The following is a 21,720-nucleotide window of genomic DNA, read 5'->3' as shown; positions in this document are numbered from 1 at the left end:
ATATATATTATATATATAATAAGCCAAGAGATATCCTTCTCAAGGTGCCTATTTTCCTAATTTGACTTGGTGCAATAGGCACCTCAAAAGGATGTCTCTCGGCTTATTTTATATATATATATAGAAGCTAGTTTTAGCTCACACAAGAGTGTGGTCAAAAAGACATGGAAATGAGGGGCAAAAAGGGCTATTGCATGAAGCTAAAGAGTCATTGTGGAAATGAGAAAAATGAGCAACTCATAGATTCTTTGGACATTTTAAGATGTTTTAACAAACTAGTAATCACACCTTAGGGTGTAGTAGATAATTTTTTTGATAACTTAAAAAAATTCAAAAGTAAGAGAACATTGTAAAGTTATTTTAATATTTTTCTATTTGAAATTGTATTTTAAATCGATTTCTATGACATATGAAAAGCATTTAATTCATTATTAGTGAGAAGTGCTTGTGTGATACACATAGTTGGTTATGCTTTGTGAAGGGAAGTAGTAAAAAATCTCTATACAAGAAAATCCTATTTTCCTATTTTTGTATGCTTTCTATAAGACATAGGGTTCACAAAAACAACTCAAAAAAATGATTAACTCATGAAGCTTTTTTGAGTTGACTCATCAACATTTTTGAGTTGACTCGTCAAGAATTTTCATGGTTGGTTCATCAAAAATTTTGTAAAGTTGACTCGTCAATTTTTTTTTAGGGTTAACTTGTTAAGCCTACATAAATCATGTAATATTGGCTTAGAGTTAGGTTTTTTTTAAGAGATTATATAACTTCTTACAATGGTATTGAGTTGCAAGGGAGATCAAAGATTGTAACAAGTTGAAGTTACTAGATAATAATATTGGACTCTTTGATTGATGGATGTAACATAGGATTGGATGAACCATGTTAAATCTTTATGTCTTTTATTCCATTAATGTGTGTTTTACTACTTTGTGATATTGATTATATTTGGATGTAACTATTTTTTTGTCTAAATAATCCTAACACCTATATGGGCTTTTGATAGTACAATTTTTCTTAGGAATTTACTTACTCCAATCTAAGATGCAAATGGTGTGACCATTGTCATTTGAAAGATACAAAATCTCATTTACTACATTGGTTGTATACTCTCACAATTGTCGACTCTATAGAACAACCAACTTTTTGAACTCTATGATCAACAATTTTTAATGAAATTATAATGTGTTTTTGGTCTACAATCAATAAGAATTAATACGTTTATTTTCCTCATCCTTTTTAATAATTGTTTCTAACTGAAATATTTTAGTTTCCCTTTGTCCCTAATTATAAGTTCATTTATATTTCTTTCTAAGAGGTTTCTCTCTACTATAAGGATTCATAGGAAACAAAATTTCTATTCTTGTGAAACATTTGAAATGCAACCATGTCAGTAGCAAGTCCAACTCACCATTGGTGTACTTTTTTTATTCCATTCCTTATAAATACTACATTTTTTGTGTGTGTGAGAGAGAGGGGGGGGGGGCAGTTAGTCAAAGTGAGGTGACTGTAGAGATTACTCAGAGAGAGAGAAGTTAAAGATTACGAGTTAGATAGAGAGACACCAAGAGTTAGTGAGAGAATGAGAGAGGTTGGGAGTTAGAGAAAGAGCTTGAGATTTAGTGAGTGAATGTGTGTGTGTGTGTGTGTGTGTGTGAGAGAGAGAGAGAGAGAGAGAGAGAGGGCGGGGGGGAAAGAGAATGAGGGGAATGTTCATGGAATTGAATTAAATAATAAAGGACCTTTAATTAATTACTAAAGGTTGGGTTCGATTTAATAATGAAAAGAAAATTATGAAATTGTCAACCTATACTTGTAAATTTCTAGATACTTCTTGGAGGCCTTTATATGGTGAAGTATGGGCATTGTAATGGATCATGGACTAGATTTGATTTCTCTTTGTATTTTTTGAGGCTTCCTATGTTGTTTCAAAGGTGACAGAACCTCCCTATTCTATGATCATATTTTTGGTGGTGCAATGTCACTCTATTCTTCTGTTGGAGGTATCACTTGGATATCTCACTATGCACCAAATTTTCTAATCATCGTTATTTGGTGACTACTCTGTATTTTCTTGAAACTTGTTTGATGCTTTTGTAACCATAAAGTGTTGTCATTATTGGATCTACAAATATTATTTTTATTTGGAATTCCATTGCCCATGGGTGTGGAAACTCATTAATCAATATTAGGGATTTTACATCTATATGTATATATGTTAAATCATTGTTTGCTCTCCATACTCTCCACAACACATGACCATCATACACCCTCCCATCTCTCCTTTGTAATCACTCCCATCGACACACTCCCACCATATGGCTAATGATCATTGTTATTATATGACATTGCCTCCTCACCTCATATGAAAATCTCCATCCATATCATACAACTGACCACCCTCCACCATATGCACATTACTTTCCCATTGTATGACCCTCCAGTCACCACCCATTTCATACAATCACCCCTTGCTACTATATGGTCAAACACAATCATTGTATGTTGATCAAATCCCCTATCGTACAACCTATTTCCCATCTACCATGCAAGTTGTCATTTTCCATTTCCACTATGTACACCTCCCTCTATACCGGCTCCATCATATGGACAACATGACCACCACATTTAGTTCTGACTCTAAGTAGATTTTGAAACTACAATGGTATTAGAGTTTGCGATCTTGCCAGCCTATTGGGTATTGACTTTAAATGATGACGCGAAGTGATGGTTTGGTTGATGCACTAAGAGAGGTATGAAGTCAAGAAAGGCTCCAAGAGGAGGTGAAAGAAACATTCAAACTCTTGGCAGGAACAATTGGGTAATTGATGATGACTTTCACTCCTCGGGCACAATATTGGGAATTGCAAACACCCACCTTGGCTGAGTCTTCGAAGAAAATGAAGAAAGATTGGGTGATTGGCATATGGGAGAAGGACGTATCTCTGAAGGATTATATAGAGTTATGAATGAAGTATACATCATCTTAGCACAATAAACTCTTTAGCAATGGTCTGAAGTGAGAGATTGATAAGTAGCTACAGGATGAAGTCATATAGACATTAGAGGATATGGATAAGCAAAATAATTTCTCATTTAGATGGAGAACAAAAAAGGTCTTAGGATTATTAGAATATTGAAGAAATCATGGATGATTTAAATAAGGTTGATGATGGAGAAACAGTTGAGACCATGGAACAAGACAAAATAGTAGATCTAAAATAGGAGGACAACTGAGCCAATTTTAGAGTGGATTTGCATAATACTTCTAGTGTGCAAAAGGAGAACAAGGCTACAAATCTTCTAGAGAATATGGTTAACAATCTAGGGTTCCATCAAGGGAATCACAAACCTAAAAGTGTAGGTGTTACCAACACTAATATGCAAGAATAATCTCTACCATCCATTCATTCTAGGGTCTATCCTCCAATAATAATAACCACAATCTTTACATGTGACAAACTTCCTAGCGAGATAAATAGGGTTGCATATGCTACGAGGTTCTTGAAGAGATCGATAATCCTAATGTCTTTGATATATTTTTGAGTGGAATCTTTGGGATTCTAGTGACTCCAAAATTGAGGATGATTATTTCAAAGTGGTACAGTGGAAGTTTAATGACAATACATTGCAATAGAAGATTGATGTCAATTCACTCATTCCATTAGTGTTCTTGGTCTGGGACCCTGGAGCTAATGGCCTTTTCTTTAATTATGGATTGCTTGAGGGCAAGAAATCTTTGGGCGGCAAGGATTTTAATGTACCCAATTTTAGTGTAACAATTAATTAATTAATTGGTCCTAGAAATAAAATAAAATAATAAAGGACCTTTAATTAATAAATAAATGTGGGCCCCAATTTAATAAATAATATAAAATAATTGAATTGTTGACCTAACCTTGTAGATTTCTAGATACTTTTTTGGAGACTTCTGCAAGGAGAATTATGGGCATCACAATGGATCATGGATTAGAATTGATTTCTCTTTGTATTTTTAGAGGCTTCAAGTGTAGTTTCAGAAATAAAGGAACCACCCTATTCTATGATTGTAGTTTCGATGGTGCAACACCACCCTTTTATGTCATTGGAGGTATCGCTTGAATATTTCACTATGCACCAAATTTTCTAATCATCATCATTTGGCAACTAATCTATATTTGATCAAATATTATCTGATGCTTTTGTAACCATGAAATGTTATCATTATTGAATATGTGAATATTATTTGTATTTGATCTATGGATGTTTGAATTCATTAATCAATATAAGGCATTTTACATGATCTATATGGTGTATATGCAATATTATTGTTTTCTCTCCCCTGGAAACACACCACAATTGAACACCCTTACCTCTCTCTTTCAAAATAGGGGATGCTCTATTTTTAATAGATTGTAGGGCACACACTTTTTATTGCCATCAAATCTTTGTTTTATTACAGCTACCATCAAATACAATTTTGTTTGTTTGTTTTAAACCACTTCAACCCCTATCCTATGCAATGAGAAGCTCAAGTTTACTGCTACTAACTAACATCAGTTTGAAATCATAGAACTATATATATATATATATATATAGCTCAATATTACATGCTAATTTTGAAAATCATCTCCTTAATTGAACAAAAGAGTTTTATTTTTGTTCTGTAAAAAAATTGAATTAGGTCTCTAAATTTTTTGCTTTTGAGAGATTTATAAGTATTATATCATTCTGAAAACCAAGGGAAAATACATCGACTCTTTTAACCCATTACTTTTTCTTGCATATCTATAATTAAACATTCCACACAATTTTAAAAATAGGGACAAATGTACATTTGCTAATACAAGATCCTTGGGTTAACAATTCCACACAAAAGAAGTACCCATCCCCTTTTGAGAGGTTTCAATTTAGATTTTTGAAAAAATCCATCTGCTAAACAACTATTGATTTTGTTGGGATTCCCCACTACCATCCCTCCAGAGGGTTGGATGTAGAGGCCAAAGATTCTCCAATTTCTGAAGTTGAACTTGTATTTCCTCCACTCCTCTCATATGTTTCTAAAGTGGAACTTATATCAGTCAATCATCAAAATCATTCAGAAAGGGTGAATGTTCCCCATGAAAGACAAGGAAAAGTTCCAGCTTTTATTATATTTTTATGTCAAACAACAATGCAGAAGACATAGAAATGATGGAAGAAAAGGCTTTTGTGAGAAGTCAAAAAGCGATGGAAATGAGAAAAACGAGCAAATGAGTTATTATACATTGATAAAAGTTTCAAAAAAAATCAACTCTCTTGTTTACATTCATACCTCTATTCAGGTCTGCAATTTGAAGGTCACCTCTACCTGCCAAATGATTTATTTTTTGACGATATGACCATTTTAATGCCTTTCACTTTATGTTTTTGAAAAACACTGATTGTTATTTTTTAGTATACAAATATTCTATATAAATTTAAATATTCTATTAGTATATATAAAAATATTAATTATTAAATATCTTAAATAAATTACAGCTAGATTAGTAATATTTGTAAAAATTCCAAATTACTTAAAACAATTGTAAGTTTATATATTTTATTTGAAAGATTTAAATAAATAATAATAATATATAGTTAAATATTATGTGATAAAAATCAAATAAAAAATAGATACAAAAATATTTATACATTTCTAAATTCATTTTTGTTATTTAAACAGATTCTAAATTAATAATGATATAGTATTAGTGATACAAATAATTATAAATTGGTAATATATATAAAAACATCAAATTAATCAAGCAAGTTTCTAATTTTATGATTTCAAATGATTTTTTTTTAAAATATTGTAGATTGACATAAATATAATGGTATAATAATAATAAAATAAATAACACACACACACACACACAATTAAATAACATATATTTATCATAAGTATATCATACATAGAAATGTTATATTGTCTATAATAAACTTTGACAGTTTATTAATTATTTTAAATGTCATATTTGTAGCTTTCTAAACATTTAGCATGTTATTTTGTACGGTCTAACAAATTTTTACCTTGTCATATATGATTCGAAAATACTAAAAATGACTAATATGACCATCAAATTCCCTCTTGGACTACATGTTTTAATTGTGCTTTTTCTATTCTTTCAACATCTTGGTTCTTCCATGCATGGAATTTGACTGTCACCCCTTTTGTCATATGATTTTTTTAATGATGGTTTAGTCATTTTATTGCCTTTCATTTTACATTTTGAGATTAATATTAGTTGTCAATTTTTCACTAATTTATGAATAATTTAAAAATTATTAAATTGAAGTATTTTATTAGTATAATATAACAAATAACTAGTAATATTTACAAAAATGTGATGTTTCTAAATACATAGCTAGGTTTGATTTTAAAAATTATAAATTAGTAATATATTTCAAATTTAGAAAGTAGATACCGAAGGGATTCCCTCCATGAATGTGGAGAATGCATGAGAGTTGGGAACTCTACTAACCTACTATTTTCTTTAGTATCTAAACCATAGTGTGTTCCAGTATGCCATACCACATTTATTGCGGGATTTTTTAGGGTTATTAATACCATGGCTCTAGCCAACTTCAACTAAGTTGTATCTAGTGTTGAAGTTGTTGCTATAGAATCTAATGGTGCCCCCCTATCCAAGAGGCCATGCAAGCTTGTGCCAAAAGTATTTCATGAGGTACATCGCTCCCTAATGTTGTGCTTAATTCTCAATTTTGAAAATTCTTGTCACTAGCTAGAGAAACATACTCTTATAGGGTATTTTTTGGGAAGACCCCCCCCCCCCCACCTGAAAGCATGCTTAGAGATTGGGTGGCCAAAGCCTAGAATCCTCATGGTGTCTGCCTTGAAGGCGTCCAAAAGCTCACCAAAGGTTTCTTATTTATTTAGGTTTTCCAACCCTTCTCATGTTGAGGCTATTCTTGGCCATAGTCCCTAGCCTATTAGGTCTTCTCTTTTGGTCTTTCAATGATGGTCTCGAGACTTTACACTCTCAGACAAGAAAAAGCTTTGAGTCCCAGTTTGGGTATTCCTTGGTCTTCCATTGCCTTGCTAGCCATCCATGCTAAACATTAAATAGTCTCTTGCAAGGTGTTGTATCAAGAATCTAAGCGTTTCTTCAATGCTCACCTTTAAAAACAAATTTACATTGAGGTTGACCTTTCCCATGACCTCAAAGAATCTATTGATATCCATATAGGAAACCACACCTTCACATAGAAGGTGTTGTATCTGAATCTACCCAACACTTGGTATAGATGAAAATCAACAAATCACAAGGTTAAAGACTACCCTCTTGTAGTTTCTCAACCAAGAGCATCTCCCAAGGAAACTTTGTCTTGGTAGGAAGAGTCTACAAAAAGGGAGGAATGGACCATGGTGGTCTACAAAGGCAACTCTGCATCAGCTCTAAGGTATCCCTCCACCATGGCCTCTCAGCCATGGCAAGAAGTCCAGGAACCTTCACAGGTTGTTTCAAAAGTTTCAAACCCTGCCTAGTAGGGGGAAGAGGTTTCAAACCCTATCCAACTGATGAAAGAGGTTTCAATAGGTGCCTTATGATCCCAATGGCTCCATACTCCACAATTCGCTTTAGTATCGCTTTGTAGACTTCTCGTCTCTCTTGCAACCTAATGGGCACATTGAGACGATGGAAGGCATGCCAGAAAAGAGAAGACTTGTTTTCTTCACTCTTTCTGACACCAATACTTTAGAGTTTTTGCATAATAGTTTCTCCTCTCTTGGGGATGAACATGATATGCAGGAGTTTTCATGAATTTCCTCTCCTGGAATGTTTGAGGTTTAACTAACCTCCAAGTGAAATATTATGTTCATGATGTAAGATGTCATTTAGGCACCTTGGATGTTCTATGCTTGCAAGAGATTAAAATCTATGGTTTTTTACTTCATGCTTCTTGTTGTTCCATTTGGCTTGAGGCCTCAGTCTTCTCTTCTTAGCATGAAGCTGGTCGAGGTTGAGTGGCTACGTTCATCTCTCCTCACTTACATTCTTTTGTCATTGCCCATGGGTTTGACCCCATGCAATGAGTGGTATGGATTCTTCTATCTCTCCATAATCATTCCTTTGGAATTGCTAATGTTTATGCTCCCAATGATGCAGTTGAAAGATCTTATCTTTGGCATTGGCTTGCTAACTCATTGCCACTTGCCACTTGGGTTTTATGTGGCAATTTTAATATGGTTTAAGTGGCCTTTGATAAAGTTTGCACTCTCCCTTTTCACTAGACAAATGGAGAGAGGGAGGCATGGTACTACATGCAAAATAAATTGGGTTTTTATGACCCCAATATTACTTGTTGTCATACCAATAGTGTTTGGCATACCTGGTCTAATTTTTGAGCTGGTACTAACAAGGTTTTAAAAAGGCTTGATCATGCTATGATCTTTGCTCAATCCTTTTTTCCTTCTCAGATTCTAGGGAGCTACCTTTCATTCCCTTGATTGATGTGACATTGTCAGACCACTTTCCCATCTCCTTCACCATCGAGTGCTAAACAACTCAAAGACGTTCTTCTCGAACTCAATTCTTTCTCAACCTCTTTATGTTGAGTCACTCTCCCACTAAAGCCCATAAATCATCAGGAATTGCAAACACCCACCTCACTGCTTATTGCTCCTTCATCTCTATATTCTCTGCTTCCAAACCCTTAATCCGTCTCTACGGCAAAAAATCTTCCAAATCTGTTCTATTGGATTCAAAATGTTCTAATTTAGGTGATCAACATAATTTCAAACATTATCATAACCCCAAAACAAGAATATCAAGATGGAGATGTGGTAGTCGATATGATCACGAATTTGAAGATGAAGAGGTGGCGGTGGATATGACCTTGAAGAGAAGAAATGAGATCGCTAATTCCAACGAGATCGAATTCCTACACGAAGATGTGGTGGTAGAAAGAAGATGGAGATGTGGCGGTGGATAGCTTATTGAACGATGATTCAAATAAAAGGACAGGTTATCTATTAAATCTTCATTGATGCAAAGGCTGTAAATTTCTTTCTAATTTCTATTTCAGAAATCTATTTTTCACCTTGCCTTTTTGGACAGGGGCCAATAAAAGCTCTAACAAATAGCTTTATTCTAATTTTAAAAATATATAAAAAGAACAAACTAATGTAACACACTTTAGAAATGGATTAATTTTTAATTTTGATTCGTTTTAAATTTTGAGATAAATGCACCTATCCGAATGCATAAGTTTTCCGAACTAATAAACAGTAGTAGTTGGTACTATGTGGGATCTAACGGTGAACAAATTCGCACAAAGAAGACTAGACTATCGTCCCTCTAGAGAGTTGGAAGTAGAGGCAAAAGATTCTACCGTGTCTGGAGTTGAACTTGCGTTTCCTGCGCTCCTCTCATATGTCTCTAAAGTGGGAATACAGGTTTCCCCTTCAATTATTCGCAATATTTATCTCATTGCAGGTCTCGCCTCCGGCTTGGGATTGCAGCACAGCAGTCCCGAATTCAGTACCTTCTCCATCTCATCTTCCGCATAATCACCACCAAGATTGGGATGCGCTACATCTGTGAGTCTGCCTTCTGCATGCATCTCTCTAACCCAATCCACCATTATCATCTGCGAAGCATCCAGAGAGGGATCCGCAGGCCTTCTCCCACACGCAACTTCCAACACTAAGATACCATAACTGAACACATCTGCGCTCGGAGCGGCCTTTCCTGTGTGAAACAGCTCAGGTGCAATGTACCCAAGCGTACCCAGCACACGAGTTGTTTGCGGGTCTCCCGTGTGCTCGTAAAGTCGAGCAAGCCCAAAGTCCCCCAATTTCCCATTAAGTTCAGCATCTAACAAAACATTACTTGATTTTATGTCTCTGTGCACCACCACCTGTTCCCACTCTTCATGAAGATACAGCAATCCTGCGCCCACGTCTCTCAGAATTCTGTACCTTTGAGCCCATTTCAAAACGCTCATCTTCTTCCCAAATATCATCTTGTCCAGGCTTCCATTATGCATGTAGTCATACACTATGAATAGCTTTACTCCGCTCCTGCAATACCCGCTGATTTGGACAAGATTCCGGTGCTGTAAACGCCCGAGACTTGAAATCCCTGCAATGAATTCCTTCAGGGCTTCGTTGGTTTCTTTGAAGATGGACTTCACAGCAACTTCGAGGCCGTTGGTAGGGAGATCTCCTTTGTACACCTGACCGAATCCTCCAGAGCCCAAAACTTGTTCGTCTCGGAATCCTCTGGTTGCAATATATAAGTCTCTGTAGTCAAATCTGTGAGGCCAATACTCCTTCTCCCATTCTTCAATAATGTCTCTGTACTTATTTCTCTTCCACCAGAAAACCCCTGCAGCAATTAAAAGCAACAACAAGACGAGTACTGCAGCTGTAGTAATTTCCGCAATGAATCGAGAGTTGGAATCATTGCGCTTAATGAGGGAAGGAAGATGAGATGTGTCCAGCTCCGGTGCCGAACCATTTGTGCTGAAGCTCCAGCTGAGCACACAGTGGTCTTCAACGACTGTTCCTGTCGATGCAGAGAAACCCACATACATTTCTTCTTCCAAGATGTCGGAAAGATTCATGTTTTGGAGAGATAAAAGAGGCTTCTTCGGTCGAAATGAACCGGCTTCTACAATTGTAACATTCAATTGCTGTTGGCTATGATCGTAATCGATCCAAGCCTGAATGTTGTGTCCACTGTTGAGATCTATCTGATGCAACTGTTTGCCAATCCAGTACCCTGCAGGTTCGGACTTTACAGACTTGATGTCGTTGAGATCAACGCCGACATGATTGTCGTTGATGTCTAGGCAGTCCTCGTTGAGGATTGTGTCGAACTCGACGGCAAAGAAATGATCGGTAGAAGTGAGATGAAGAATCTTTCACTGGAGATTTGGAGAGTGAGATTACAAAGGCCATCCCGTGCCCGCTGCTTTGAGGATCCGAGTAAGATGGAAGCATGGCGAAAACGAATGTGGTGCTGAAGGATGAGCTCGTATTGGTGGAGTTGGGATCTTTCATCCGAACGGGGTGAGGATATAAAACTCTGCCAGACTTGTGTTCTGATTGATTGGTGAGGCAGATGGCGCCCGATCGGATTGAAGAATAGTCGAGCTGATAAAGGGTGGAGGCATGCGCCGGAAGGCAGACGTTGAGCGAGAGAAAAACTAGGATACATATTAACATGACTTTCAGTTTCAATTTCCTAGCGACTATAGAAGGATTGTTTTCCTGGTTTGAGTATTGAAACACTTTATAATGAGTGACAAAAAATGAATGATAATCTTGTACTCCACATATATGTAGTCTCTCTACCGAAAATAGCGGGCACTGTAACTGAAACATGACTAGCTCCAGGGAGTTTCGAATCCCACCACCGACAAGGTTCTCTGTACGAGTCATCCCACTTCGTTCGCTAAAGGTCAGTCGTCAAAATCATTGAGAAAGGGCAAATGTTTCCCACACATGGGAAGGAAAGATTCGAGCTTTTCTACATTATTTTATAGACTTTTATGCTCACACAAGAGTGCGGTCAAAAACACATGGAAATGAGGGAAAAAAGTGTGTAAAGTCAAAGTCGTGCAAATGAGAAAAACGAGGCTGCTCGTAGATTCTTTGGACATTTTAAGATCTTTTAAAAAACTTTAGGAAATTTTTAGTGATTTGTAATTTAGATATAACTCGATCTATAGGGTGAGAGAGAGAGGGAGAGGTGTACGAGGAATTAGATATAGCTTGATTTATAGGGATTAGGGGTCATTGAGAGATGGGGGTAAGAGAGAGGGGGTTAGTATTTAGATAGAGATAGATATATAAGGGTTCAGGGTTTGTGTGTGTGAGAGAGGGAGAGAGAGAGTTTGTGGGTTAGTCGAAGAGGGGGATAGGAGTTAGTTAAAGAGATAGAGGTTAAGTATTGAGAGTTAGATAGAGTGTGTGTGTGTGTGTGTGTGTGTGTGTGTGAGAGAGAGAGAGAGAGAGAGAGAGGTTAATCAGACAGGGGATAGGGGCTAGTTAGAGAGATAGAGGTTAAGGATTATAAGTTAGTGAGAGAATGAGAGAGGTCAGAAAGTTAGTGAGAGAATAAGAGTGGTTAGGAGTTAATAAGAGAGATATAAGGAGTTTGAGTGTGTGTGTGTGTGTGTGTGTGTGTGTGTGTGTGAGAGAGAGAGAGAGAGAGAGAGGGAGAGAGAGTAGTGGTTAGTCAAGGTGAGGTGGTAGGGGTTACTTAGAGAAGGAGGTTAAAGATTGTGAGTTAGATAGAGAGACATTAGGAGTTAGTGAGAGAATGAGAGAATTTAGGAGTTAGTAAGAGAAAGAAATTAGCATTTAGTGAGTGAATGTGTGTGCACGTGCGTGCGTGTGAGAGCGAGAGAGAGAGGCGAGAGATCAAGCAAAATGTCCTGGAATTGAATTAAATAATAAAGGACCTTTAATTAATCAATAATGGTTGGGCTTGATTTGATAAAGAAAAGAAAATAATGCAATTGTGGGTCTATACTTGCAAATTTCTAGACACTTCTTGGAGGCCTTTATCAGTGAAAGTATGGGTATTATAATGGATCATGTAATAGATTTGATTGTATTTTTTAAGGCTTCCTATGTGATTTCAAATGTGAAAGACCCTCCTTATTCTATGATCATAGTTTTGGTAGTGCAATGCCACCATGTTCTTTTGTTGGAGATATCACTCGGTTATCTCATTGTGCACCAAATTTGCTAATCATAATTGTTTGGGGACTATTCTATATTTTCTTGAAACTTGTATAATGCTTTTGTACCATGAAGTGTTGTTATTATTAGATCTACAAATATTATTTGTATTTGGAATTCCATTGTCTATGGGTGTGCAAATTCATTAATCAATATTAGGTATTTCACATCTATATGGTATATACGTAATATTATTGTTTTCTCTCCATACTCTTGGCAACACACCACCATCGTACACCCTCATGTCTCTCCTCTATACATACATCTCACTCCCATCAAAACACTCCCACCGTACTTCTAACAATCACTATTACCGTATGACACTCCCTCCTCACCTCGTATGATAACCTCCAATGATATCATACAACCCACTACCCTCCACCATCTACACATTGCTTTCCCATCATATGACCCTCTACTCACCGCCCATTCCGTACGGTCACCACTTGCTACTATATGGTCAAACACAATCATCATATATTGATCAAATCCCCTATTGTACAGCCTATTTCCCATCTAGTGTGCAAATTGTCATTTTACATTTCCACTATGTACACCTCCCTTTGTACCAACTCCATCATATGGACAACACCACCACCACATTTGGTTCTAACTCTGAGCAGATTTAGGATATTATAGTGGCATTAGAGCTGGTAATCTTACTAGCCTACTAGGTATTGAGATTGAATCATGACACTGAGTGATGGTTTGGTTGATGCACTAAGAGATATATGAAGTCAAGAAAGGCTCCATGGGGAGGCGAAAGAAACACTCAAATTCTTAGCAGGCACAAGGCAATTGATGACGACTTTCACTCCTAGGACACATTGTCAGGAATTGCAAACACCCACCTTGGCTGAGTCTCATAAGCAAATCAAGCAAGATTGGGTGATTGATGGATAGGAGGACATATCTCTAAAGGATTATATACAATTGCTAATGAAGTATCTGTCATCTTAGCAAAATAAACTCTTCCATAATGGTTTGAAAGTGAGAGATTGATAAGGGGCTACATGATGGAGTCATGTAGACATTAGAGGATATGGAACAAGACCAATAAGGTTGATGATGGATAAATAGTTGAGATCATGGAACAAGATAAAATAGTAGATCTAAAATAGGATGACAACCATGCCAATGTCAAAGTGGATCCGCATAATACATCAAGTGTGTGGAAGGAGAGAAAGGCTACAAATCTTCAAGAGAATTACAAACCTAAAAGTGTAGATGTTACCAAAACTAATGTGTAGGAATAATTTCTACCATCAATTCATTCTAGAGTCTATCCTTTAACAACAATAACTAGAATCTTTGAATGCGAGAGACTTCCTGGCTAGATAAATAGGGTTTTCTATGCTACGAGATTCTAGAGGAGGTTGTTAATCCTTATGTCATTGATGTATTTTATGATTGTAATCTTTTGGATCCCAGTGACTCTAAACTTGAGGATGATTATATCACAGTAGTGCAGCAAAAGTTTAATAACAATGCATTGCAGCAAAAGGTTGATGCCAATTCAGAACCTTGGAGCTGATGGTCTTTTCTTTAATCACAGATTTCTTGAGGGAAAGCAATCTTTGGGTGGAAAGGATTTTGATGTCCCAAATTTTAGTGTAATAATTAATTGATTAATTGGTCCCTAGAATTAAATAAAATAATAAATGATGTAGCCCAAACCCTTCACAACAATAACTCAAAAAATTACACAACACAGAAGTTTCAGAATGCTAGATTCTTCATTAAACTTTTCCAACTCCTACTCTACTTCTGCAATAAAACAAAACAACTACTTATTACAATTTTGAAAATTACCATATTTGGCAAATTTTTAGGAAAAAAATATTTTTTTTCATTTTTGGTAATTTTCAAAACCCATCATACAAATGTCAATTTTTCTTAAGAAAAGCCCCCAGCTAAGGCAAGATGAATTGCCAACTAATCTATGAAATCAAGAATATGATTTCAGATTTATTACAAAAATAACTTTTTTAAAAAACTGGAAAAAAACACAAAAAATCCAATTTCAAAAGGCCAAGATAATATTTTAGGCTCCCAAATTTTTTTTTAAATTGGCCACCAATCAAGCTGAGGTTATCAACAATCCAAATAACTCCTCCTCACACAACTACCTATAAAATTTCAACCAAAACCTATATTCGAGTCAAAAGTTATGACTCTTAGAAGTTGATGCATCAAGACCTTTAATTAATTAAGAAATATGGGCCCCAATTTATAAAAGAAAAGAAAATAATGAAATTGTTGACCTAACCTTGTTGATTTCTAGATACTTCTTGGAGGCCTTTGTAAGGAGAATTCTGGGCATTGTAATGGATCATGGATTAGATTTGATTTCTCTTTGTATTTTTTAAGGCTTTGTGTGTAGTTTTAGAGGTGAAAGAACCACCCTATTATGTCATTGGAGGTATCAGTTAGATATTTTATTATGCGCCAGATTTCCTAATCATCATCATTTGTCAACTTCTCTATATTTGATCGGTTCTTGTTTGATGCTTTTGTAACCACGAAGTGTTTTCATTATTTATTTTTCAAATATTATTTGTATCTAGAATTCCATTATCTATGGGTGTGTGAATTCAATAATCAATATTAGATATTTTACATCCATGATATTTATGCAATATTACTATTTTCTCTCCATATCCTTGGAAACACACCACCATCGTACACCATTACCTCTCTTTTCCATACAAACATCTCATTCCCATCGACACGCTCCCACCATGTGACTAACAATCATTGTTATTGTACAACACTCAATTTTCACCTCGTACAACAACCTTCATCTATACCATATGACCCACTACCCTCCACTATCAAATCTTATAATAGACTAAAGAGTTTAATACATGAAATATTAATACAATCAACAACTAAAATTTATGTAAATATCCAATTACATTAACAATAAAGATGTTCATCACCAGATGGTCATATTGTTTAGGTGCCTATAAAACAACAATGTACACAGGGTAGAGCAAATTAAGAATCAAAACTTGTCTTGTACAATTGAAAGTAATAAAAACCCTCACAAAATCAAGAGTTGGCATGAAACCTCAACATAGCCTATTGAGACTCTTGAATTATTGTGCCTCATAAGACTTGAAAGTCAATGCATAAGATACTCCTACACTTGGATATGAACCACTTCTCTCTCCACTCATCTCATGAAGATACAAAGTGGAAAGAGAAACTTCACCTTCCATTACCTGCAACACTTGTCTAATATAATTTATCTCCTCAGGAAGAGGATTGCAACACACCAGTCCCAATTTTGGCATCTTCTTCATCTCGTCTTCAACAAAATCACCACTAGATTAGGATATGCTACATCCTCAAGCCTAAATTTTGTATGCAACTTACTCACCCATTCCACCATTACTACCTATGAAGCATCGAGAGAAGGATCCACAATTGGCCTCCCACAGGAAACCTCCAACATCAATATACAAAAAACTGAACACGTCTACGCTTGGATCGGCCCTTCCTATATTCGTTATGTTGAGAGTTGAACAACCTTCCTGTTCATTTCTATTAGGTGTTTTTGGTTCAACATTATCTAATTTTTTATCATCAAATATGGTTTTTGTTCTTCAAAAGAAAGTATCTTCAAAATCTTTTATATTTCTATTATTCAACAAAGAAATTTTATCAAATACTACAATTATAGCTTCAATTTTTTTTTTGCCTTATATTGTAGCATTTGAAAGCTTTGCTATGTGTAGAATATCCTTAGAAGATACCTTCATCAAATTTTGAATTGAAACTCTCTAAAGAATCATTATCATTTCTGATAAAGCATTTACAACCAAAATCTTTGAAGTTCTTGACATTTTTTGTTTTACCATTTTATAATTTGTAAGGAGTATAAGCAGTCATTATTTTAATTTGAACCCTGTTTAAAATATATAAAGTTGTATGAACAACTTCTTTCTAGAATTTATCTGGTATTTTGGCTTCATTTAGCTTTGTTCTAGCCATTTCTTTGACAATTATGTTTTTCTTATCCACAACACCATTTTGTTGTGGTGTATGGGCAATTGAGTATTGCCTTTTGATACCATGTTTCTGACAATATTCAATAAATTCTTGAGAGGTGAACTCTCCACCTCAATTTGATCTTAGATATTTTAACTTTATATTAGTTTCCCTCTCTCCCATTTTTTTGAATATTTTGAAGCATTCAAATGCTTCAAATTTCTCTTTCAAGAAAGCTACCCAAACCATTCTTGAGTAATCATCTAAAAATAGCATGAAGTATTTTTCACCATTCAAGGATGGAGTTTTGGCTGGACCACACATATCAATATGCATAAGCTCTAATGGTCTATTGGATAAGTATTCTTTTGTTTTGAAAGATATTCATGTTTGTTTTCTTGTTATACACTCTTCACAAACATTAGTTGGTTTACTTATTATAGTTAAACCTCTAATATTTTTGTTCTTGGTAATCCTAGCAAGATTAAATCAAAATTTAGATGTCTCAATATTTTATGCCATAACCAATTTTCTTCAATTTGACCCACAAAATAAATATTAATCAATGATGACTTTAGGACTGTTGAATCAAACAGATTATAAAGATTTCCTCCTTTCCTTAAATTACTAGCAATGACTTTATCCTTTTCATTTTTAATTGAATGTCCTTTAGCATTGAAGGAAATTGAATATCCACTATCACAAACTTGACTTACACTTAAAAGGTTATGTTTTAGGCCTTCTACATAATACACATCATGGATGAGCATGTCTTTACTAAGGATTATTGAACCATGACCTGTGATGTAGGCACCTAAATTATCCCCAAATCGAACAAATCCTCTATCAAAATTTTCTAGGGTTTTAAACTTTCTTTTACATTCAATCATATAGTGTGAACATCTGTTATCCAAAACTCAAGTTGCAGGTTTATGGGTAATTGTAGTTGTTTCAACAATTAGAAACTCTTCAATATTCTTGACAATAGGTTTCCATACTTTTTAAGGTTTCAAATTCAATTTATACTAATTAGCAAAGTGCCCATAATGAAGACACTTCAAACATCTAATTATTTTCATTAAATTATTTATACCCAACTTGCATTGATATTCCTTATGATCAAAAAGATTACAATTGCAATAGTAACCTTTGAAAGAATGTTGGTTGAAGGACTTTCCTTTTCTAATTTTTTTGTCATTTAAATAAGATTGATTAATCTACTTTTGTAATGAGATCAACTTCTTTTCTTTTTCATCAAGTAATAATTTTTTATTCTCAATTAGTTGATTCACTTTTTCTAATTTAGCTTGCAAAGTTTTATTTTCCTTTTCATGGCGAGATTAATTTCTTTAATATCTTTAGTTCTTGCAAAAAATGTAGAAGACCTTCTTCAAGATCAACATCTTCATTTGAAACGGATGAAGATTCTGAATTATAGGATTTTGATTTTGGAACATTTACTATTTCAGCCATGAATAACACTTCTCCTTCCTCTTCTGAAACATTTTATTCATCATTCAACTCTTCTTTTTAATAGAGACCCCTTTTCTTAAAATTCTTGAATTTTTTATTTTGATTCTGGGGTTTCTTTTTGAAAAACTTTTTAGATATTTTATCGTTTTCATCTTGATCAACATAGGGACACTTTGCAACAAATTGTCCTTATTGTCCACAACTAAAACATTTTGGTTTTCCATGATATTTCTTTTTCATTTTTCTAACTAGTAATGCTTCAAGAGAATTTTTTATATCTTAGTCACTTTCATCTTGTTTTTCAGCCTTGAAGGTTGTTTTTTATAATGTGGAACCAGATTCAGATGAAACTTCTGAATTACTAAATTTTTATTTTGGAACATTTACTATTTCAGCCATGAATAACACTTCTCCTTCCTCTTCTGAAACATTTTTATTTATCATTCGAGTCTTCTTTTGAATAGAGACCCTTTTTCTTAAAATTCTTGAATCTTTTATTTTGATTCTAGGGTTTCTTTTTGAAAAACTTTTCAAATATTTCATCATTTTCATATTGATCAACATAGGGACACTTATGATATTGCTATCAGGATTTAACTGTGTGATTTTGAGTCAAACTCATTGACCCATATTTCATGAGTAGTGATTCAACACAAATCCATCTCTCACGAGAATAAATGGATCACTTAGCACTCATTGGATCTAGGTGATGCTCACAAGGGTGAAGCACCAGGACTTCCACAAATTGTCCTTATTGTCCACAACTAAAACATTTTGGTTTTCCATGATATTTCTTTTTCGTTTTTCTAACTAGTAATGCTTCAAGAGAATTTGTTATATCTTAGTCACTTTCATCTTGTTTTTTAGCCTTGAAGGTTGTTTCTTTTGATGTGGAACCAGATTCAGATGAAGCTTCTGAATTACTAAATTTTGATTTTGGAACATTTACTATTTCAGCCATGAATAACACTTCTCCTTCCCCTTCTGAAACATTTTATTCATCATTCGAGTCTTCTTTTGAATAGAGACCCTTTTTCTTAAAATTATTGAATCTTTTATTTTGATTCCAATGTTTCTTTTTGAAAAACTTTTCAGATTTTTTAGCATTTTCATCTTGATTAGCATAAGGACACTTTGCAGCAAAAGTGTCCCTTTTTCATTTTCATATCTAAGTCATTTTCATCTTGTTTTTTGGCCTTGAAGGTTGTTTCTTTTGATGTGGAACCAACATTGTTGTTGATTCTCATTTCATGTGTAGTTAAAATTCCTTATAGTTGATGTAAAGTATTTTTAGAAAAGTTTTTCTTCTCTTCGAAAGTAGATATTTTTGTTCCAAATTTAGGTAGAATAGAGCTTATGACTTTTGAAACTATGTCACGTTCTTCAATATGTTCTCTTAAACCTCTTCTTACATTAACTACTTCATCAACTCTCAAAAAATGCACTGCTATAATTTCATCTTCATTCATCTTTAGATTGTCAAACTATGTTTTTAAAGTTATTAATTTTGACTCTTTAACCTTTTAATCACATTGATAAATGGTTTATAATTTAACCCATATGTCATTAGCATTAGCAAATACATCTTTGGTGAAAGCAAATAGAAGAGCATATCTAGCCTTTTTATCCAATCATATTCAAGCTTATTATCTAGATCAATGAGGTATAACTTTTGGAATCTTGTATTTTGAAATGATTACATCTCACATTCTAACATCTAAAGAAAGTATGAAGGCCTCCATCACGACCTTCCAAAAAAAAAATCACTGCCATGAAATAATGAAGCTTTAGTATGAGAGGCACCTTCAACTTATGTCATTTATACTTACAAATGTCACTAGATAATCCCTATAGGCAAACCTAATAAGGAACCCTACACTCTAATACCATTGTACTTCCAAATGTCCCTAGATAATCCCTATAGGCAAACCTAAGAAGGAACCTTACGCTCTAATACCACTTGTTTGAAGTAGCAACTATTTTGAGAGGGGAGTGAATTTGAATAAATGTTTCTTAACAAGTTTTAACAGATTTATTTATCTCATTCACATTTAAACATTGAACCAATTGAATATATAAAGTGATCATAAATAAGTGTGCAAGATATCAATGCAAATTAAACAACTTACAGAAAGACACAAGATTCTATGTTGAATAGAAAACCGTCAAGACCTTATGTTTTCTTCATAGGATGAAAAACCATTCCGATGGAACCTGTTATCTTTATTGTGTAACAACTCAGCAACAATTGCTTAAGGCTGCAACCCTTTTCTTCCTCACAATATTTTTTTTCCAGTATTACATATACATGTACACAAGTACTTTTGTAAATCTGTACTCATGTGCAAATATATATAATCATATAAATTTTCTTTTAATACAATTTCATGTTCTGTATATGAGAAAGTATGGATATTCTCTTTTAATTTACTGTAACTCCACACTATTTTGATGCATAAACATACTCCCTTATATAGGAATACAGTAAGAATATCTCTTTCACTGCTTTCATATCAGTTACAATAACTGTAACTAATTTATGTCAGTGCAACCAAGAAACTGAAAAACTGTTTATACAATAAACCCTGAGAGTAGGATTAATAGTTTGAATCAATTCCTTACAAACTGAATAGTCTCCATAATTGAACAAATATCCTTGTGTTACAAAATATACCACACTATTTGCAAAACAAACTATCAAGAAGCATGTCTTCCGATCTGAACTGAATTGTTTAAGCTTTCAAAAACTTCTCCATTTGGGTAAAGAAACGGTTTCATTTTAACCGAAAACAAACTGACTTTTGAACAACTATTTCAAAGACCCACATGAATATAGAGAGAGAAAATATTGTCGTAAGATCTGCAAACTTCCAAATCAAATGGAATGTTCATGAAAGTAAAATTGAATGATGCCATTAATAACCAATCAAACAGTTATAATATTTTCATCCTTAATTTCTTTAAAGAACAGAAAAGGAGAGAGCTGCGATATTCTGAGAAAACTTCCTCTTTTAACAAAAGAAATGCATAAATCTGCATCGAATGCATAAAGGTGAAGCATTGAAACCACAAGAGATTTGGAACTAAGTCATACTTGAGAAACCCATAGATTGAAAAGACAAACCATTGTCTTTGTCTGCTAAGTCTTTCAAAAATAATGAATAGGAGAATTTCATGCAAAATGATGAATGGCTACCTCCAACTATTGATGTCATATCTTTACTTTGGAAGACGGCAACAACCATTTTGCTCAATCTTTGATTATGCATGTCAAGAAACAAACAAAACTATTAGCATATGTGAGCATTGACAAAACCACAATAATTACTGATTTTCCCGTGAATCTTTAAACTTCATATTACCTCTCAACCACTGCATGGGATGCTACAATAACACTACCAAATGATTCGTCTAAAGAAGGAAGATTTACAATATATCATAAACCCACAATCTCATTCCTCAAGAAGAACTTCAAAAAAAATTAATTTGTCATGGCGGTGGTTGTAGGGTTTGGGGAGGAACAAACTAAA

The 21,720-nt window shown here is 34.4% G+C and overlaps 2 pseudogenes; one reads left to right on the top strand and one right to left on the bottom strand.

The window, feature by feature from the left end:
• The window catches only part of LOC149549725 (L-type lectin-domain containing receptor kinase SIT2-like), a 100,814-nt pseudogene that overhangs the window by 10,400 nt on the left and 68,694 nt on the right, over positions 1–21,720 (top strand).
• On the bottom strand, positions 9,161–11,197 carry LOC149549726 (L-type lectin-domain containing receptor kinase SIT2 pseudogene; annotated as a pseudogene).

Source organism: Cupressus sempervirens, chromosome 7, assembly GCF_028749045.1.
Source record: "Cupressus sempervirens isolate cs-2001-9-10 chromosome 7, ASM2874904v1, whole genome shotgun sequence".
Classification (NCBI taxonomy): domain Eukaryota; kingdom Viridiplantae; phylum Streptophyta; class Pinopsida; order Cupressales; family Cupressaceae; genus Cupressus; species Cupressus sempervirens.
This window is presented reverse-complemented; position numbering and strand designations above follow the sequence as displayed.